This window comes from Dama dama, chromosome 5, assembly GCF_033118175.1.
Source record: "Dama dama isolate Ldn47 chromosome 5, ASM3311817v1, whole genome shotgun sequence".
NCBI lineage: Eukaryota > Metazoa > Chordata > Mammalia > Artiodactyla > Cervidae > Dama > Dama dama.
Genome location: NC_083685.1, coordinates 114,491,759 through 114,512,924, shown reverse-complemented (window position 1 = coordinate 114,512,924; position 21,166 = coordinate 114,491,759). Strand labels below are relative to the sequence as shown.

Sequence of the window (21,166 nt, the reverse complement as noted above, 5' to 3'; positions counted from 1 at the left end):
CTGTACGTGGTCTGGGCTTCCTTACAACATGGTGGCCTTGCATTGTTTATATGGCAGCTCTGGGCTCCGAACCTGAGTATCCCTGGAGAACTTGATGAAAACTGAATTGTCCTTTAGACCCAGCCTTGGCAGTCACATGATATCACTTCTGCCATTCTCTATTGTCACCATACTCTCTAAGTTTGGCTCAACTCCAAGGGGAGGAGACATAGACCCCACTTCTTGATGGGCCAAGGGTCAAAGACTGGGTGGACATATTTTAGAACTGCCATGCACAGCTAGGAATGGTAACATCAGGAGGTGAATTTGGGATGTCTGAGAGCAGACTCTACACATGAGGCTGTAGGACCTCACATGACATCAAGCTGCCGAGAAAGAAAGGATCTTAGGACTTCCCTGGTGGTCCAGTGGTTAAGAATCTGCCTTTCAATACAGGGGACACAGGTTTGATCCCTGGTAGGGGAGCTAAGATCCCACATGCCATGGGGAAGCTAAGCCTGTATGCCACAACTAGAGAGAAACCCTTGCACTGCAACTAAGACCCAACACAGTCAAAAACAAATAAATATTAAAAAAAAGAGAGAGAGAGAGAGAGAGAGAAGGGTCTTCCAGAGGGCAGTAGATGTGGGCTTGGAGAGGAGATGGAGCAGAGAAGATCTGCTAAGAAGGCGAAAGCTCTGTTCTGTCCACCTGGGGACAACCCAGCCCAGAGGACTGAGGACACCTGTGCTGGCTGGATGGTTCTGGGAACTCGGGGAGCCCCTTCTCCAGGGCAGGGAGCCTGAATCAGTACCCAGCACTGGGGAGAAAGGAGAGAGGGTTCCTGCATTCAGTGAACCTAGAAGTGTTATGGGCCCAACTCTTCAGGGTTTTTGCAAGGAGCTATTGAGGGAGCATTAAGGATATTAGATCCCACTGCCCAGATCATAGCCACCACCATGAAATTTGGGAAGTGAAACTGTTTCAAGGTCAACTTTCTCATCTGTTGCTTGAAGTTGGCTTTCAGTGGCTCCACTGCTTGGAGCCGCAGGCCTGAGGCCTGAAACACACCGAAACTTGCCTGGGGGGATGTGGGAGAAGGGGGGCCATGGGTACCCAGGTGACCCCTGTGGGGATTCCCAAGGGGAGGCAGGGCAGTAAACTCACAGGGCACTTCTCTGACACCACAGCAGAGGGTGGGGGCCGGGGGCCAGGGGGCAGGACATGGGTTTTGGCCTGATTGAGAGTCAGTCTGGGTTGTGGTGGCAGTTCCACCAGGAAGATCTGTGTGACCTTCAGAAATCACTTCGCTCTCAAACGCTCAGTTTCCTCATCCATCAAATGTCAGGTCACTTGATCTTTAAGGCACTCTCCTCTAGTGACATCTCAAGATGATGCTCCAGCCTAGAGAGACATCATTTACTCCAAGCCTGTTCTTTTAGCCCTGACCCAGAGCCTGGTGACTGAACAAACACACAGGAAGGAGACTTTCCTAAAGATGAGGACCTGGATTTGGCCCAGATCCACCTTGATCTCAGACTGAGTCCTTAGCTAAACCTGCTACCTCCCAACCCATTCCATTCACAGGAAGGATGGGGAGAGTGTGGATGGTTTGGGGTGTGTCCATCCATGGGTCCACTGCAGGGACACAGATGAATACATCAGCCCTCCTTCCCCAGGGATCAGGAGCATCCTCCCCCAGTCCTTCTCCATCAGCACCACTGTCCAGCCGCCCACCAGGCAGGACATTGAGGGAAGAAGTGGATAAGTGCAAGGCTTGGGTACCCATCCCTGACCAGTTCAGGCCCACAACACAGACAGTCTCTGAGGCTAGGACTTCTAAGGGCTTGTCACAATGGTTATTAATCATTTTGGATAATTGATGTTTAATAATCCTCTTCCTTGACAGACTGGAAGCTCCGTGAGGGCAAGGATGAGGTCTGGTTCCATGCTTTATCCCTAAAACTTGGAACCGTGATTAGGAAATCAATCCTGAATATTCATTGGAGGGACTGATGCTGAAGCTGAAGCTCCAATACTTTGGCCACCTGATGCGAAGAGCTGACTCCTTAGAAAAGACCCTGGTGCTAAGAAAGATTGAAGGCAGGAGGAGAAGGGAATGACAGAGGATGAGATGGTTGGATGGCACCATGAACTCAACGGACACGAGTTTGAGCAACCTCCAGGAGATGGTGATGGACAGGAAAGCCTGGCATGCTGCAGTCCATGGCGTTGCAAAGAGCTGGACACAACTGAGCAACTGAACAACAACAAGGTGCCCTTAATAACTGAGTGATAGAGTGATTGACTCAGTACTTTTGAAGAGCTTTTAATCTAGTAAGGAAGATTCAGTTCAGTTCGGTTCAGTTCAGTCGCTCAGTCATGTCCGACTCTTTGCGACCCCGTGAATCGCAGCACGCCAGGCCTCCCTGTCCATCACCAACTCCCGGAGTTCACTCAAACTCATGCCCATCGAGTCAGTGATGGCATCCAGCCATCTCATCCTCTGTCGTCCCCTTCTCCTCCTGCCCCCCTCTCCCAGCATCAGGGTCTTTTCAAATGAGTCAACTTTTCGCATGAGGTGGCCAAAGTATTGGAGTTTCAGCTTCAGCATCAGTCCTTCCAATGAACACCCAGGACTGATCTCCTTTAGGATGGACTGGTTGGATCTCCTTGCAGTCCAAGGGACTCTCAAGAGTCTTCTCCAACACCACAGTTCAAAAGCATCAATTTTTCGGTGCTCAGCTTTCTTCACAGTCCAACCCTCACATCCATACATGACCACTGGAAAAATCATAGCCTTGACTAGATGGACCTTTGTTGGCAAAGTAATGTCTCTGCTTTAATATGCTATTTAGTTTGGTCATAACTTTCCTTCCAAGGAGTAAGCGTCTTTTAATTTCATGGCTGTAGTCACCATCTGCAGTGATTTTGGAGCTCAAAAAAATAAAGTCTGACACTGCTTCCACTGTTTCCCCATCTATTTCCCATGAAGTGATGGGACCAGATGCCATGATCTTAGTTTTCTGAATGTTGAGCTTTAAGCCAACTTGTTCACTCTCCTCTTTCACTTTCATCAAGAGGCTTTTTAGTTCCTCTTCACTTTCTGTCATAAGGGTAGTGTCATCTGCATATATGAGGTTATTGATATTTCTCCTGGCAATCTTGATTCCAGATTGTGCTTCTTCCAGCCCAGCATTTCTCATGATGTACTCTGCACATAAGTTAAATAAGCAGGGTGACAATATACAGCCTTGACGTACTCCTTTTCCTATTTGGAACCAGTCTGTTGGTCCATGTCCAGTTCTAACTGTTGCTTCCTGACCTGCATATAGGTTTCTCAAGAGGTAGGTCAGGTGGTCTGGTACTCCCATCTCTTTCAGAATTTTCCACATTGTGATCCACACAGTCAGTAACGAAGTTTAGGCACATACAAATACTATGATGAAAAGCCTTTCATAGTGCATATACATGTAACTGAATCACTTTGCTCTACAGCAGAAATCAACATTGTAAATCAACTATACTTCAATAAATTTTTTAAAAAGCCTTCCACGTCATCCAACACTTATTATCAATATACCAGCTAACATACAGGCTAAAGTTGCCAGATTGAGCAAAAAAAATACATGACACCCAGTTACGTTTGAATTTCAGGTAAACAGCCAATGATTTTTTTGTTTGTTTGTTTGAATTTGAGTAACTTTATTGTCTTAATATGGGTTTTGGTGGTTTTTTTGCCACATCATGTGGCATCCGGCATCTTAGTTCCCTGACCGGGGACGGAACTCACGCCCATTGCACTGGAAGTGGAGACTTTTAGCCACTGGACTGCCAGGGAAGTCTCAGTGGATGATTTTTTTTTTTTTTTTTTTGCATATATATGTCCCAGGAAATACAGGTGTCCTGCCTTTTACCAAGCAGCCCTACACCAGGCCAGTCTCCTGACCTCACACCAAACCTAAGGGATGGATATTGTTATTATGTTCCTTTACCAAGGGAACTGAGGCCCAGAAGGGATGAGTAACCTGCCTGAGGTCACACAGCGGAAACGTGGCCAAACCAGAGGGAGGTCCTGAGGAGCTGGAGCCCCGGGTCAGCCTGCTTAGTCTCTGTACTCAGCTGATTCTCAACAACTGCTCATAAAGGGTGGGCACTGGGACCCAACGGAGAAGGGTCATTTGCCGAGAAGGACAGTAGTTTGCGTCTGGAATTGGGGATAAGAGAGCGCGGATCCGTTCTCTCCACGGTGGATCGATGGGTCGCTGCACAGAGAATGCTCTTGTTCCCAGGCTTCCCTGCCCTCCTTGCCCCTTCCGTTGGGGCCCGGGGAGGAGAGCGGGCTGGCGCGAGAGCGGAGGCGGCTAAGCAGTTACCAAATAGGAAACCCAGCGGCTGCGGGGCCCCAGGACGAGGCCGGGCGTTCCCGGGCTGCCTGCGCCGTGAGTCACCGGGGCCGCAGCAGGCGGCTCGTAGGAATGCGGCCCGGCCAATCGCCTGGCAGGGGGTAGGCGGCGGGCAGGCGAGGGCACTGCGGTCTTGAGAGGCTGCCGGTGACTAAGCAAGACCCTCCCTGCGGGTCCCTGCCAGACCCCCAGCGTCTGGCTGCTCTCCTAAAAGGGAGTGGAGGACACGCCCCCTTGGACACTGCTGGGGTCCCCTCCACTCGCCCCTCCAGGCAAACGTGTCCGCTGAAGTCCAAGGGTTGTGCAGGGGCCTCCGAAGGGGATGGAGGGGGAAACAGTCCAACAAAACAGTCCAGAAGATGCAGGAGAGGAGGGTGGGGAAAATACCCTAGAGCAGGGCATGGCAACCCACTCCAGGATTCTTGCCTGGAGAATCCCATGGACAGAGAAGCCTGGCAAGCTACAGTCGTGCGGTCGCAAAGAGCCCCACACGACTGCATCCACTGAGCACGAACATATGCATGCATCCTTTCTAATTTTAATTTACTTTTTTTCTTCAAATAAGTTGTACGAGTCATATACTTTGGAAATGTAGAGATACAAGTATCTCCAAGAGAGATTTGTACACCTGTTTTCATAGCAATGGGCTTCCCTCATAGCTCAGTTGGTAAAGAGTCCGCCTGCAATGCAGGAGACCCCAGTTCAATTCCTGGGCTGGGAAGATGGCTGGAGAAGGGATAGGTTACCCACTCCAGTATTCTTGGACTTCCTTTGTGGCTCAGCTCGTAAAGAATCTGCCTGCAATGCAGGAGACCTGGGTTGAATCTCAGGTTTGATCCTGAGTTGGGAAGATTCCCTGGAGAAGGGACTGGCTACCCACTTCAGTATTCTAGCCCAGAGAATTCCATGGACTCTATAGTCCATAGGGTTGTAAAGAGTCTGAGCGACTTTCACTTTCATAGCAACAGTATTCTCAAGAGTCAAATGATGGAAGCCAAGGCACCCAAAGAGGAATGAATGGATAAACAAAATGTGGGCTACACGGACAATGGAATAGAATTCAATCTTAAAAAGGATAGAGATTCTGACACATGCTACCACATGGATGAATTTTGAGGGCATTATGGGAATTGATAGAAGCCAAGGACATAAAGGCAAAGATGTAAGATTCCACTTATATAAGGGACCTAGAAAGTGGACTCATAGGAAAAGACCCCGATGCCAGGAAAGATTGAAGTCAGGAGGAGAAGGGGATGACACAGGATGAGATGGTTGGATGGCATCACCGACTCGATGGACATGAGTTTGAGCAAGCTCTGAGAGATGGTGAAGGACAGGAAAGCCTGGCGTGCTGCAGTCCACGGGGTCACAAAGAGTCAGACAAGACTGAGCGACTGAACAGCAAATGCCAAGAGTGTCCAAATTCACAGAGACAGAAAGAGGAAGGGTGGTTGCCAGGGGCTGGAGGAGTTACTGACTAGTGGGTACAGAGCTTCAGTTTGCAAGATAAAAAGATTTCTGGAGATGGATGGTGGTGACGGTTACACAACGATGTGAATATACTTAATGCCATGGAACGGTACACTTAAAAATGGCTAAGATGGGGCTTTCTTGGTGGCTCAGTGGAAAGAATCCCCCTGCCAGTGCAGGAGACATGGGTTCGATCCTTGATCCGGGAAAGTCCCACATGCCTCAGGGCAACTAAGTCCACAAGCCACAGCTACTGATCCTGAGCTCTGGGGCTCTGGAGTGGCAACTACTGAAGCCCATGAACCCTACAGCCTGTGCATGGCAACAAGAGAAGCCATCACAATGAAAAACTCATGCACGGCAACTGGAGAGTAGCCCCCACTTGCTGCAACCAGAGAAAAGCCTGTGCAGCAATGAAGACCTGGCACAGCCAGAAAATACATATTTTTTTAATCTAAAAAAAATGGATAAGATGGGTACTTCCTGGTGGTTCAGCAGTTAAGAATCTACACTTCCATTGCGAGGGTCGAGAGTTGATTCCTGGTCAGGGAACTAAGATTCCACACACTCTGTGGTGTGGCCAAAAAAAAAAATGGTTATGATGAATTTTATGTTATATGTATTTTGCCACAATGAAGAAAAAAATAAAAATGTAAAGGTACAAAAGTCACTCCTGGTCCAGCAGCCCTCCAATTCCTTCACCCAAAACACTCCAGTGTTTGTGTGTGCTTCCAGAGAGAGTATGTGCATATACAAGCTAATCCATATATACATGTCTATGTGTAAATAAAATGTGTATAGAAATAAAAACATGTACAAAAGTATATATCAGTTTGGTTCAGTTGCGCAGTCGTGTCCAACTCTTTATGACCCCATGGACTGCAGCATGCCAGGCCTTCCTGTCCATCGAGAACTCCTGGAGTTTACTCAGACTCATGTCCATTGAGTCAGTGATGCCATCCAACCATCTCATCCTCTGTTGACCCCTTCTCCTGCCTTCAATCTTTCCCAGCATCAGAGTCTTTTCAAATGAGTCAGTTCCACACATCAGATGGCCAAAGTATTGGAGTTTCAGCTTCAGCATCAGTCCTTCCAGTGAATATTCAGGACTGATTTCCTTTAGGATGAACTGTTTGGATCTCCTTACAGTCCAAGGGACTCTCAAGAGTCTTCTCCCACACCACAGTTCAAAAGCATCAATTCTTCGGCACTCAGTTTTCTTTATAGTCCAACTCTCACATCCATACATGACTACTGGAAAAACCATAACTTTGACTAGATGGACCTTTGTTGGCAAAGTAATGTCTCTGCTTTTTAATATGCTGTCTAGGTTGGTCATAGCTTTTCTTCCAAGGGGCAAATGTCTTTTAATTTCATGGCTGCAGTCACCATCTGCAGTGATTTTGGAGCCCCCCAAAAATAAAGTCTGTCACTGTTTCCACTGTTTCCCCATCTATTTGCCATGAAGTGATGGAACCAGATGCCATAATCTTAGTGTTCTGAATGTTGAGTTTTAAGCCACCTTTTTCACTCTCCTCTTTCACTTTCATCAAGAGGCTCTTTAGTTCTTCGTTTTCTGCCATAAGGGTGGTGTCATCTCCATACCTGAGGTAGTTGATATTTCTCCCCGCAGTCTTGATTCCAGTTTGTGCTTCATCCAGCCCAGCATTTCTCGTGATGTACTATATGTATGCACTATATGTATATATATTCACTCTTTTAAGAACATTTTTATTGAGATATAGCTGACGTACAACATTATATAGGTTACAGATGTATAACACAGTGATTCATAATTTGTAAAGGTTATACTACACTTACAGTTATTATGAAATATGGACTATATTCCATTTGTTGAATGGTAGATTCTTGTAGCTTACTTATTTTATACAAAACAGTTTGTATCTCTAATCCTCTACCACTGTCTTGTCCTTCCCCACTTCCATCTCCCCACTGGTAACCACTAGTTTTTTCTCTATATCTGTGAGTCTGTTTCTTTTTTGTTATATTCACTAGTTTCTTTTATTTTTTGGATTCCACATATCAATGATATCATACAGTGTTTGTCTTTCTTTGTCTGATGTATCATTTAGCATAATACCCTCCCGGTCCATCAATGTTGTTGCAAATGGCAAAATTTCATTCTTTTTTATGGATAATATTCCATTGCGTATATATACCACATCTTTTTTATCCATTCATTTGTTGATGTTGATGGACACTTGGTTTGCTTCCATATCTTGGCAACTGTAAATAGTGCTGCTATGAACATTGGGGTGCATGTATCTTTTTGAATTAGTTTTTTGGGATGTGGCTTCCCAGGTGGTACAGTGCTAAAAGAATCTGCCTGCAGGAGATGTGGGTTTGGTCCCTGGGTTGGGAAGATCCTCTGGAGTAAGAAATGGCAACACACTCCAGTATTCTTGTCTGAAGAATTCCATGGACAGAGGAGCCTGGTGAGCTACGGTCCACAGGGTTGCAAAGAGTTGGACTCGACTAAGCATGCACACATACACCCAGGAGTGAAATTGCTGGGTCATGTGGTAGCTCTATTTTTAGTTTTTTTGAGAAGATTCCATACTGTTTTACACAGTGGTACATCTTTTCTTTTTAGAAAAAAAAAGAAATGCAAACAGCAGCATACTCTGTACTTTGATTTTTCCATTTAAAATACAGCTTGCTTAAAAACTATTATATTTAGAATGGATAAAAAACAAGGTCTTACTGTATAACACAAGGAACTATATTTAGTATTCTGTGATACAAATGGAGAAGACTATTTTTTTTTAATGTACATATTTGTATGTATAACTGAATCACTTTGCTGTACAACAGAAATTAACACAACATCATTAACAAATTATATTTCAATTAAAATTTTTCTTTTAATTACATCTTGGAGACCTATATATACCAAAGCCTAAAGAACATCCTCTTTTTTTTAAGCAGCTATATTAAGACATAATTTATATAAACATTTATCCATTATAAGTATACTGTTCAATGATTTTTGTGTGCACATGTGTGTGCCGCCACTTAGTCATGTGTTTGACTTTTTGCGACCCCATGAACTGTAGCCCGCCAGGCTCCTCTGTACATGGGAAGCTCCAGGCAAGAATACTGGAGTGGTTGCCATTTCTTACTCCAGGGATCGTCCCAACCCAGGGACTGAACCTGCATCTCTTGAGTCTCTTGCGTCTCCTGCTTTGGCAGGCAGATTCTTTTACCACTGCGCCACCTGGAAAGCCCAATGATTTCCAGTAAACTTATATGGAGTTGTGCAACTTTGACCACAATCCAGTTTTAGAATATTTCCATCATCCCAAAAGTTCCTTTGGGTCTTTTACAGTTTAACCCGCACTCTCACCCCTAGTTCAGCCAAATGTTGATATACTTCCTGTCTTTATGCATTTGTCATCCCTGGAAATTTCATATGAAAGGAATCATAGGATACACAGTCTTTTGTGTCTAGCTTCTTTCACTAAACATAATGTCCTTGAGGTTCATCCATGTTGAAGCATATTTAATTAGTTTGTTCCTGAATAATATCCATTGTATGGTTATTTCACATTTCGTTTATCCATTCACCAACTGATGGATAATAGGATGTTTCCAGGTTTTTCTATTATGAATAATTCTGCTGCAAATACATACAAGCCTTCGTGTGGGTATATATTTTTATTCCTCTTCATTTGATAACCTCAGAGGATTGCTGAGTTGTGTGGTAATTTTATGTTTAACTTTTTAAGAAACTGCTAAGCTGTTTTTACAAAGTGCTTCACCATTTTACACTCCCACTAGTGACGGGTGAAGATTCCAACTCTCCACATCCTCAACACTTGCTGTCATTTGCCTTTTTGAAGAAGACCATGGGGCTTCCCAGTTGGCTCAGCTAGTAAAGAATCTGCCTGCAATGAGGGAGACCTGGATTTAATCCCTGGGTTGGGAAGATCCCCTGGAGAAGGGAACGGCTACCCACTCCAGTATTCTGACCTGGAGGATTCCATGGACTGTGTAGTCCATGGAGTTGCTAAGAGTCTGTTGTGACTGAGTGACTTTCGCTTCACCTCTTCATGGCAGAAGATGTGCAGGTTATCTCATGTGATTTTCAATTGCATTTCACTGGGAATTCCCTGGAAGTCCAGTGGTTAGGACCCCATGCTTTCGCTGCAAGGACTCGGGTTCAATCCCTGGTTGGGGAACTAAGATCCCAATCCCTGGTCGGGGAACTAAGATCCCGCAAAACTGCACTTCCCTAATGGTAAATAAAACTGAGCATTTTCATATGCTTATTAGCCATTCATATCTCTTTTTTGACAATATGTCTATTCACATCTTTTGTTCATTTTTCAACTTAGCTATCTTCTTAGTATTGAGTTGTAAGACCTCATTCTTGTAGTAGTCTGTTGTATGAATGGTCATAGTTTGTTTTTTTCCTATTGATAATTCTTTAAGTTCTTCATTTTATGTATATTTTATAGTGGGCAGAATATATTAGTACAGTAATGTATGTCACTGATATAAATAAGTAAACAAATATATTTTGGGGATACATCTTCAAATTATTTTGCTGAGAGGGGAATCAGTAAAGCTTGGTGACCCCTGGCTTGAACCTTTATCCCCCTGCCCTTCCTCACCAGCCTCATCTCATCCTTCAGGCCTATTCCAGTCATCCTAAGATTCGTAGAAATCCTGTTGGAAGCTTGCTCCTCTGGCTGCCCTGGGACCGCAAAGAGACTGACCAGTATCCCCTAACCAGTGGGGTAAACTGAGGCCCAGAGGAGACCCACTGGGGCAGTATCAGCACAACCTGACTTTCCAGGGCCCTCTGCCATGACCAGAGCCCTTTCCTTAACTTGGGGATACACAAGAAGGATGACCCAATGATGTGTTCTCACTCGGGTTCCCTGACCCCAGCAGGGCAAAGAGAAGGCAAAGTTCAAGATCAAGGGCTGAGGCTGAGGCTGCTTTTCACTCCTCCACGCTGTCCTGGCCACCCTTCATCTGCATCTGCCCAGCCTCATGACACAGCCTCACTCACACGCCAGGCTAAGAGCTCTTCAAGAGACTGGACTGTGCTGGTATTTCCTTCCTCCCTGGTTTGTCCTTTCATCTCCTTCATCATCTTCATCATCATCATTGCAGACCCTGTGTACCCCATATGTGACATACAGCATCCCATTTAATCCTCCTACCAGTTTTGTGAGATGGGACTTACTTGTTTCATATATTTTTAAAGCTTATTGCCTTTATTTTTTAATTAATTAATAACTAGTTTGTGGCTGCTTTGGGTTGTTGCTGTGCCAGCTTTCTCTGGTGTCTGGGCTTCTCATTGCGGTGGTATCTCTTGTTGCAGAACAACAGGCTCTATAGCTGTGACATGCAGGCTCAGTTACTCTGCAGCGTGTGGAATCTTCTCAGATCAGGGATCGAGCTCATGTCCCCTGCACTGGCAGGTATATTCTCAACCACTGGACCACCAGGGAAGTCCCTGCTCATTCTATTTTTCAGAAAAAGAAAGGGAGGCTCAGGGAGGTTGTGTGACTTACCCCCAGGGAGAGAGGAGGAAGTCAAACACAGGTTTGACGAGACTTACAAACCCCACTTTTGACTGGATGCTGGAGAGCATGAAAATCTGCAGGGTTACTCCGTAATCACACTTTGTGCTTTCACGTTCCTTCTGAGGAAGCATTTCTACTGGAAAACTCCAGCCCAATCTGAGCTGAACTAAAGGAAGAGGGATCTATGGGCACCAAGATAGCCCAGGGGGGAGGGGCAGGGGGTGGAGCACAGGGTCAGGGCCACTGGGACCTCTAGTATCAGCTCTGAGCAGCTCAGATCTGATGACCCAGCCTCAGCTCCTGAATATCCATGAATATCTCCCAAATTCAATCCACACTCCTTTGCTTGGCATTCAAAGCCTTTCCCTCCTCCAGCTTCAGTTTCTGCTCTTCTCTGTGCTTGCCTCCAGGTTTCTGCTCACATTGTTCCCTGTGTTCAGAATGCTCTTTCTTCCCCATTCCCCCAGATCCAACACTCAAACTCTGGTCATCCTTCAAGGCCCAGTCTACATGCATCCTTCCTTGATGCCTTTAACTGCAGATGACATCTCCCTCTCTGAATTCTCACAGCCCTTGGTTCATACATCTCTGAGGGCATATTCCATCACCCCACCAGCAGTAAGTATGGATTGTTATCCTGCTCAGCATCTATCTTCCTTCTGATCATAACACCCTAGTATTCCATGGGAAATCTTGTATCCATGAGCTTCAGTCATGTGATTCAGAAGAAGCTAACCACCCCAGGATGCAGAGAGGAGTCAGAGCATTACATTTTCTCTCAAGCCACTCCCATTCCCACCACTGACCAGTACAGAGACTGGTTCAGGGATGGGCCTGAGACCCAGTCAGAGTCAGTTAAATAAGGGCTCTTCTGGTGTGGCCAGGAAATGGACCCATTCTTTCAAGTGGGACGGACAATCACAGAATATGGTCCTAGGAGTATGAGCATCCCTAAGAATAAAGACAAAACAGAGAAAGCAGAACCATGCAGAGTTCACATAACATGTAACAAGGACTTGGATCCAGCCAAACCTGAAGCTGGAATCTCTTTGGATATGGGGACAAAATATTTCCTTTTTGATACTGATTCAGTTTGGATAACTTAAAACATGGACTTAAGGCACTAGCTAACTTAGGGAACCAACAGATAACGAAAGGAAAAGATTTCAGCTTTGATAAACTTTAGAATTTTGCAATCAGAAAATCTAGGGTCAGTGTTAATTTTGGCATACACACACACCACACATATATTTCAAAAAGTAACATTTCAGAAAATAACATTTGAAACTGAATTGTTTCAGAAGTGAGAAGCACTCAATATTTTCTCTCCAGAGGTCATGTTACTCGCAACTGAAAACTCCCAGACTGATTTACTCCCTGGTGCTCTGGTTTTCTAGTAGCTAATGTCCTACTTGAGCCTACAGGATGCAAGCTCCTGGGAGGCAGGGACCAGGACCTCTGGCCTTTGTGCTCCCACAGTGCTAAGCATAGGGCCAGACCCACAGAGAGGCTCAGAGATGAGTGTTTGAGAACTCCATGAGGAGTGAACGCTCTCACTGTCCTGGCTGTTCCCACTCCAGCCAGGAGCCAGCCCAGTGCCCTGAAACCCCCACTTTTCCCCCAGGTCTGAACTAAAAGTGGGCAGCCCTGCCCTGAGCTTCCTGCCTGCCACACCCAGCCCATGGTTCCCGGTCAGCAGGAGGCAGAAAGTGGTGATTGCCCTGATTGCGAGAGCTCTGCCTCCCCAGGGATACATCTGAAAGACAATGTGAGGCTCAGAGAAACTTCCAGGCACTTTGGCCAGCATCTGGAGAGGAGCCAGTGGTGTCTGGGCTTTTGCTTCTGGAAGCTGTCTGCTGGGGGTGGAGACCGAGGGGCTGTGCCAAAGGCAGCTTTGGAGACCAGCAACGGGGAGAGAAGCCTGATGCTGGGCAGGGGAGGAAACCAAAGAAAGAGGCCAGGCCCAGGGGCCCCTGCTGCTCAGGGGGCTCACAAAGACCCTTAGATTCTCCCATCTGCTTCTAAGAGCTTGCCTTTGGACAATCATTCTTACTCTGAGCACAATACCATTCACAAAACAAAATATCTGGGACCTCCCTCGTGGTCCACTAGTTGAGGATCTACCTGCTGATGCAGTGGACAACATTCGATCTCTGGTCCGGGAAGTTCCCACATGCTGGGGGGCAACTAAACCCAGGAGCCACAACTACTTAGCCCACGTGCTGCAACTACTGAAGCCCACCTGCTTAGACCCGGTGCTCTGCAACAGGAGAAGCCACCAAAATGAGAAACCCTAGCACTGCAAGGAAGAGTAGCCCCCACTTGCCACAATTAGAGAAAGCCCATGTACAGCAACAGAGAACCAGTGCAGCCATAAATAAATAAATAAAATATCTGGGGAGACTATGTTGTCAATAGCCAATGGGGTGAACAGTGATATATTTGGTGTCCTGTCTTGTGTATTAGAGAGGAAAGCCTATGGCATGCTGCCGTAACAGATTAATCTCCAAATCGCAGTGGCTTAATGCAACAGAGGCAGATTTCCCATTCACACAGAGGTGCTGCAGGTGGGACAGCTCTCCAGACCAGCTGCCTTCAGTACAACGACCAGAGATCCAGGCTGCTTCCTCCTAGTGGCTCCTCCACTTCAAGCCATGGTCGCTGTAGTCATCTCTAAAGGAAAAGAGAGAATAGGAGGGTCGGACACCAGCACTAAATGCCTTGGTCCGGATACGACACACTTCACTTCCATTCATAGCCCATTGATCAGAGTTAGTCACATGGCCCCAGCCTGCTGCTAGGAAGGCTGGGAAGTAAGGGGGAGCACATGGCTATTTGGCTTGCCTGAAGCACCGCTGCCACATGGGTGTCCCAGGAGAAAGAGGCATAAGGGACTTCACAGACTGTGAAGTTGTTTACCTAGGCTTCAGCCCAACTTTCTATTCACTAGCTATATGAGCTGGCTATGACAAACCTAGACAGAATATTAAAAAGCAGAGATATCACTTTGCTGATAGAGGTCCATATAGTCAAAGCTATGGTTTTTCCAGTAGTCATGTATGGATGTGAGAGTTGGACCATAAAGAAGGCTGAGCACCAAAAAGTTGATGCTTTTGAACTGTGGTGCTGCCGAAGACTCTTGAAAGTCCCTTGGATGCAAGGAGATCCAACCACTCAATCCTAAAGGAAATCAACCCTGAATATTCATTGGAAGGACTGATGATGAAGCTGAAGTTCTAATACTTTGGCCACCTTATGCGAAGAACTGACTCACTGGAAAAGACCCTGATGCTGGGAAAGATTGAAGGCAGGAGGAGAAGTGGGTGACAGAGGACGAGATGGCATCACTGGCTCAATGGACATGAGTTTAAACAAACCACGGGAGATACAGAAGGATAGGGAAGGCCAGCGTGCTGCACTCTATGGGGTCGCAAAAAGTCAGACACAACTTAGTGACTAAACAACAACATGTGACCTGGGGACATTTCATTTCTCTGAATTTTGCTTTCCTTGCCTGCAAAATGGGGACAAAATAAGAGTCCTTACCTCATTAGATTGTTGGGAAGGTCGACAGACATTGCACAGTGCTTTGCTATGCCTGGCACGTGGTAAGCACTAATAAATGACCGTACTTGGGGGGAAATCCCCTGGTGGTCCAGTGGTTACAACTGAGCGCTTTCACTGTCATGGGCCCTCGTTCCACCCCTGGCCAGGGAACTAAGATCCTGTAAGCCGCAGAGTGCAGCGTAAATAAATAAATAAATGACTATTTAATTAGTCTCCTTTTGTTTATAGGAAGATCCTCAATATATGATGATTGAAAAATATAGCTGAGGGCACTTCCTTGGCAGTCCAGTGGTTAAGACTTCGCCTTCCAACACCAGGAGTGCAAGTTCAATCCCTTGTCAAGGAGCTAAAAGACCACATGCCTAGTGGCCAAAAAAATTAAAACATGAAACAGAAGCAATATGTAACAAATTCAATAAAGACTTATAAAATGGTCCACATCAAAAAAATATCTTCAAAAAGAAAAATATAGCTGAGACACCGTCAAAGCTTGCATCAGGCCTGGTAACCTCCCTTTCTCTAACTGGTCCCCTTCTCCGCTCAGCCAAGGGTCCCCTTGCTCTCCTTCATACCTTCTTGAAGAACTTATAAGGACTGGAGGGTGTGATACTTCTGTCCCCTCTCCCAAGGGTACACATATCTGAAGCCTCAGTGTTGGTTGTGGGCAGAAAGTCTTGGCCTTCATTTAAAGGAATTCCAAACATTAAGATCAGGTTTAAGAAAGGGGGAGATGTCCCCTCAATTATTCTTACTCAAGTTTACAGCAAATGAAACCCTCAGAGAATGGAAGACTTCAGCGTGGATATTAAAGTCCCTGAAAGGCTTCGTGGAGGAGGTTAGATTTAGGCAAGTGTCTTAGAAGGAGGGGAACTTGGGGTGGCTGAGTGAGGTGGAAAATGACGTCAGAGACAGAGGAAGCCATGAGGAGCCCAAGTTGGGGATGGAGTGGGGAATAACCCTTCACATACAAACAGCCCTCTACAGTTTAAAAAGAAAGACTGGTGGGACAAGGCAATGGGACTCAGGGATTTCCCTGATGGTCCAATGGCTAAGACTCTGCACTCCCAATGCAGGGGGACCTGATTTGATCCTTGGTCAGAGAACTAGATCCCAGGAGCTGCAATTAAGAATTCACTTGCAAAAAAAAAAAAAAAAGAATTCACTTGCTGTGACTCAAGATCCCAACTAAAGAACATGAGTGCCACAATGAAAATCAAAGATCCTGAGAGCCGCATCTAAGACCTGGCACAGCCAAGTGAATAAACAGATTTTCTAAATGCAGTAGGACTCAGCGGCAGGGCCAGCAAAATTCAGGCTTTCCCTTCCAGTGTCATGCCATCACTGGGAAACAGTTGCAGAGCCAGGGACCACTTTTCCCGGGCTCCCTTAAATCTCAATCCCAGACAGATTCCTGCCAATAGACTGTGAGCAGAAGTGTGTGTATCACATGTGCCAAGACTTTTGAGAAATGGTTATGCATTTTGCAGGGTTTCTTCCCCTCCCACCAGAGGGGTGCCAAGGATGACAGGCCAGGGGATGGTAGAGCCTCGAAATGCAAAAATTCTGGTCTCTAAACTCCTGTGTGGAAGAACCTACAAACCAAATGCTATAAACTATACACAAGTGAGATAGAAACACACTGCATTTGAGGGGGTGGGGTGGGGATTACTTGTTACAGCAATTTGTTGTTGTTAGTCAATAAGTGAGTGAATTGAAGTTGCTCAGTCGTGTCTGACTCTTTGTGACCCTATGGACTATAGCCCACCAGGCTCCTACATCCGTGGAATTTTCCAGGCAAGGGTATCGGAGTGGGTTGCCATTTCCTTCGTGTCCAATTCTTTTCGACCCCATGGTCTGTAGCCCGCCAGGCTCCTCCCTCCATGGGATTTCCCAGCAAGAACACTGGAGTGGTTGTCACTTCCTTCTCCGGGGGATCTTTCTGACCCAGGGATCAAACCTGAGTCTCCTACATTGGCAGGCAGATTCTTTACCACTGAGCCACCAGTGAACCCCCAGCACTTAAAGCTTGAACCCCCAACCACCAGTGAACCCCCAGCACCCAAGCCCTCCAGTCTTGAAAGTGAAAGTCGCTCAGTCGTGTCCAATTCTTTGGGACCCTATGGACTATAAAGTCCATGGAATTCTCTAGACCAGAATACTGGAATGGGTACACTTTTCCTTCTCCAGGGGATCTTCCCAACCCAAGGATCAAAGCCAGGTCTCCCACATTGCAGGCAGATTCTTTACTGGCTGAGCCACCAGGGAAGTCCAAGAATACTGGAGTGGGTAGCCTAATCCTTCTCCAGAGGATCTTCCTGACTCAGGAATCGAACCGGGGTCTCCTGCATTGCAGGCAGATTCTTTACCAACTGAGCTATCAGGGAAGCCCTTAAAGGAAGTGTACCTTCCTTTGAAGGGGAGTTGGGAGCACTGTGGGGAGTACAGAGGGGGTGATGGCTCCCCTCCTCAGCACTGCCGCTGTCCCCCACCCACAGCCATTTTGCCCAGCAAACAGGCAGCTCCTGTGCCTCCCGCCCTTCCCACACCCTTCCCCACAAAACAGGGACAAGACCCAGGATGGGTGGAGCTTGGGTTTGTCCAGTTTTCTCCTTGGAAAAAAAAAAAAAAAACCTTTGAAATCTTTCCTCAGGGCACGAGTTGGAAGTTTTGGCCCTTGTGAGAGGTGTGGGCAGCTGACTCAATAATTGGGTGGGGCGACATGAAGAAATGGGGCTGGAGAAGCCATTGAGGGTGGGAGCGGCCCTGGGAAAGCCAGCCCAGAGGTTTGGCAGTTTTGAGCAGATTAAATCCCAGGTATTTTGGCCTCTCTCTCCTCCCTGCCGGCTGGGCCAGCGAAAGACCCATTTTCTCATAGAGAGGGCAGAATATGCCATGCGTACCGCCGAGGCCAGCTTACCTGTCCACAAAGGGCCACGCTCAGCCCAGGCCATCGAGGCAGCAGCCCCACTAGAGGGCTAGTTGCATGATGGTGCGTGGAGAACAGAAGAGCAATTTCCCAAGGCTGCTTGGCACTGCCCTGCCTTCCCTTCCCAGGAGGGTATTAAGGAAGGACATCCCTTCTCAGGAACAGGACCGAGAAAGGAAGTCAGTCTTCCACGCTGTATTGTGCATCTCTTCCTCCCATTACATTGCCACGGTACTCTTGACCCTCTCAGACCCTCTGCAATCCCCTGTAAATAAATAGCACCGCCCTACCCCCATTTCCCACACCTAGGATCTTCTGTGGGTTGTCTTTTCTGTCACTGTTCTGGCACTCAGCTCTGCTGCCAACAATGGAAAATGAAATTTGAAAACTTTCCATTTGCAGCAGCTTTTTTTTTTTTGGCTGTGATCATAACCCTTTTTTTCCCCCCCTAAAATACAGGCAATATATTATGTCATCTAAAGACAAATTCAGAGTTAGGACAATTCTAGGTTAGTAAATTCAGCAGCTTAACAATATAATCTATCAGGAACCTGGTTCTTTCTACCTCTCCACCATGCCTTCTTCAGCAAGCTGCTGTATCTCCTTCGGATGACAAACCTCATAAAACCTTAATCTTTTGATCTTAGTTCCCCAACCAGGGATCAAACCCTGGCTCCCTACAGTGGAAGCACAGAGTCCCAATCACTGGACCACCAGGGAAATCCTTGCAATAGAATTTTTTAAAACAACATTAACTACTTTGGGAAAAATTTCACAAATTATGTTTAAGACCTCAGCACTGAAGTCTACAAAATATGGCTGAGGGAAAAAAAAAAAAGATATATTGCTGAGAGAAATTCCAGAAGTCCTAAAGAAATGGAGTGCTATATTCATGGATTGGAAGACTCGATATTGTTGAGATGTCAGTTCCCTCCAAAATGATTTTTAGATGCAACTAAATCTCAATCATAATCCCAGAAGATTCTTTCCTAAAATTGACATGTTGATTCTAAAATTTTTATGGAAATGCAAAGGATGTAGGATATCCAAAGCATCTTAAAAGGAAGAACAAAGTGGAGAATTTGCCACCTGTCATTATGAATTATAAGACTACAGCAACTGAGATATTGCCACATTATCATAAGGATAAATGACAATGGAATAGAAAACAGAAATAGACCCACAATTAAACAGACATTTGATTTTTTTTTATAAAGTCACCAAAGCAATCCAAAGGGAAAAGGGAAGTCTTTTTAATGATTCATTTGAGAACAACTGAAAATTAATATAAAAAAATTATTATTCCCTCCCTCACACCATTCACAAAAATTGATTTGCAATGAATCTTAGACCTCAATCAAAAGTTAAACTTCTAGAAGAAAATATAAGAGAATATCTTTGAGACTTGGAGGTAGGCAAAGGTATCTTTAAAAAGATCATAGAAAGAAATAACTTTTTTAAAGTTATGGAACCCTTCACGAATTTGTGTGTCATCCTTGCTCAGGGGCCATGCTAATCTCATTATCATTTCAATGTTAGTATATGTGCTACCAAAGTGAGCATGAAATGATTACTTTTTAAAAGTTTAAAGAATTAGACTTCACAAAAATGAAATCTGCTCATCAAAATACACCATTTGGTGTAGTATAGACAAGACCTCCGTCAGTTCAGTCATTCAGTCATGTCCGACTCTTTTCAACCCCATGAATTGCAGCACGCCAGGCCTCCCTGTCCATTACCAACTCCCGGAGTTTACTCAAACTCATGTCCATTGAGTCAGTGATGCCATCCAACCATCTCATCCTCTGTCGTCCCCTTCTCCTCCTGCCTTCAATCTTTCCCAGCATCGGGGTCTTTTCCAATAAGTCAGTTCTTCGCATGAGGTGGCCAAAGTATTGGAGTTTCAGCTTCAGCATCAGTCCTTCCAATGAATATTCAGGGTTGATTTCCTTTAAGATGGACTGGTTTGATCTCCTTGCAGTCCAAGTGATGCTCAAGAGTCTTCTCCCACACCACAGTTCAAAAGCATCAATTCTTCAGCGCTCAGCTTTCTTTATAGTCCAACTCTCACATCCAAACATGACTACTGGAAATACCATAGCTTTGACTAGACAGATGTTTGTTGACAAAGTACTGTCTCTGGTTTTTATGATGCTGTCTAGGTTGGTCATAGCTTTTCTTCCAAGGAGCAAGTGTCTTAATTTCATGACTGCAGTCACCATCTGCAGTGATTTTGGAGACCCCAAAAATAAAGTCTGTCACTGTTTCCACTGTTTCCCCAACTATTTGCCATGAAGTGAATGCCATGAAGGTAGTCATTCCTTTCTCCAGGGGATCTTCCCAAAGCAGGGATCAAACCTGGGTCTCCCACACTGCTGGTGGGTTCTTTACCAGCTGAGCCACAAGGGAAGCCTAGACAAGACTTGGGCTGTGAGAAAATATTTGCAAAATGTATTTGACAAAGAACTTGCAGAATATGTAAAGAATCCCTACAACCCAATAAAAAATAAAATCCCAGTGTTTTAAATAGACAAAAGATTTAATAAAAACTTCATAAAGGAAGAAGCACACAAAAAACTGCTTAACATCATTCATCATCAAGAAAATGCAAAGTAAAACCCTCAACAACACCAATACACACCTACCAGAATAACTAAAATTAAAGATTGACAACATCAAATGTTGAGCAGTCAGAACTCTCAGATATTATTGGTAAGGATATAAAATGGTACAACCACTTTGGATAAAGATCTGGCAGTTTCTTAAAACAAAAGTCACCTATGATCCAGCAGTTTCACTTCTAGCTATGTAACTAAGAGAAATGAAAGTATATGTCCTCAAAACAACTCATACAAAAATGTTCATAGACACTGTATTCATAATCTCTGAAAACTAGAAATAGCTCCAGTGACTATCAACAGAATAATACATAATTCTTCTGTTATAATCATATAATGGGACATGACTTAGCAATAAAATGGGATTAACTACCAATACATACAACATCATGAATGAACCTCCCATTTTGCCAAGAGGAAAAACTAGACATAGAAGAGTACCTATAATATGATTTTATTTATATGAAGTACTAGAACAGGCAAAACTAATCTATGATGGGGAAAATACCTAGGTGGGGAGAGGAAGGGACCCACTAGGAAGGAAAAATAGAGAACTTTCTGGGGTGATGGTGATGTACTGTATCTTGATAGAGGTTTGAGTTTTATAGGTACAGGCATCTGTCAAAATTCACCTAATGT

At 45.3% G+C, this 21,166-nt stretch overlaps 1 non-coding gene across 1 annotated transcript; it reads right to left on the bottom strand.

The window, feature by feature from the left end:
• Positions 1-19,368: 19,368 nt before the first annotated feature.
• On the bottom strand, positions 19,369-19,472 carry LOC133058105 (U6 spliceosomal RNA). Its single transcript, XR_009693226.1, has one exon. It is a non-coding gene; the product is annotated as a U6 spliceosomal RNA (small nuclear RNA).
• Between the last annotated feature and the right edge of the window lie 1,694 nt (positions 19,473-21,166).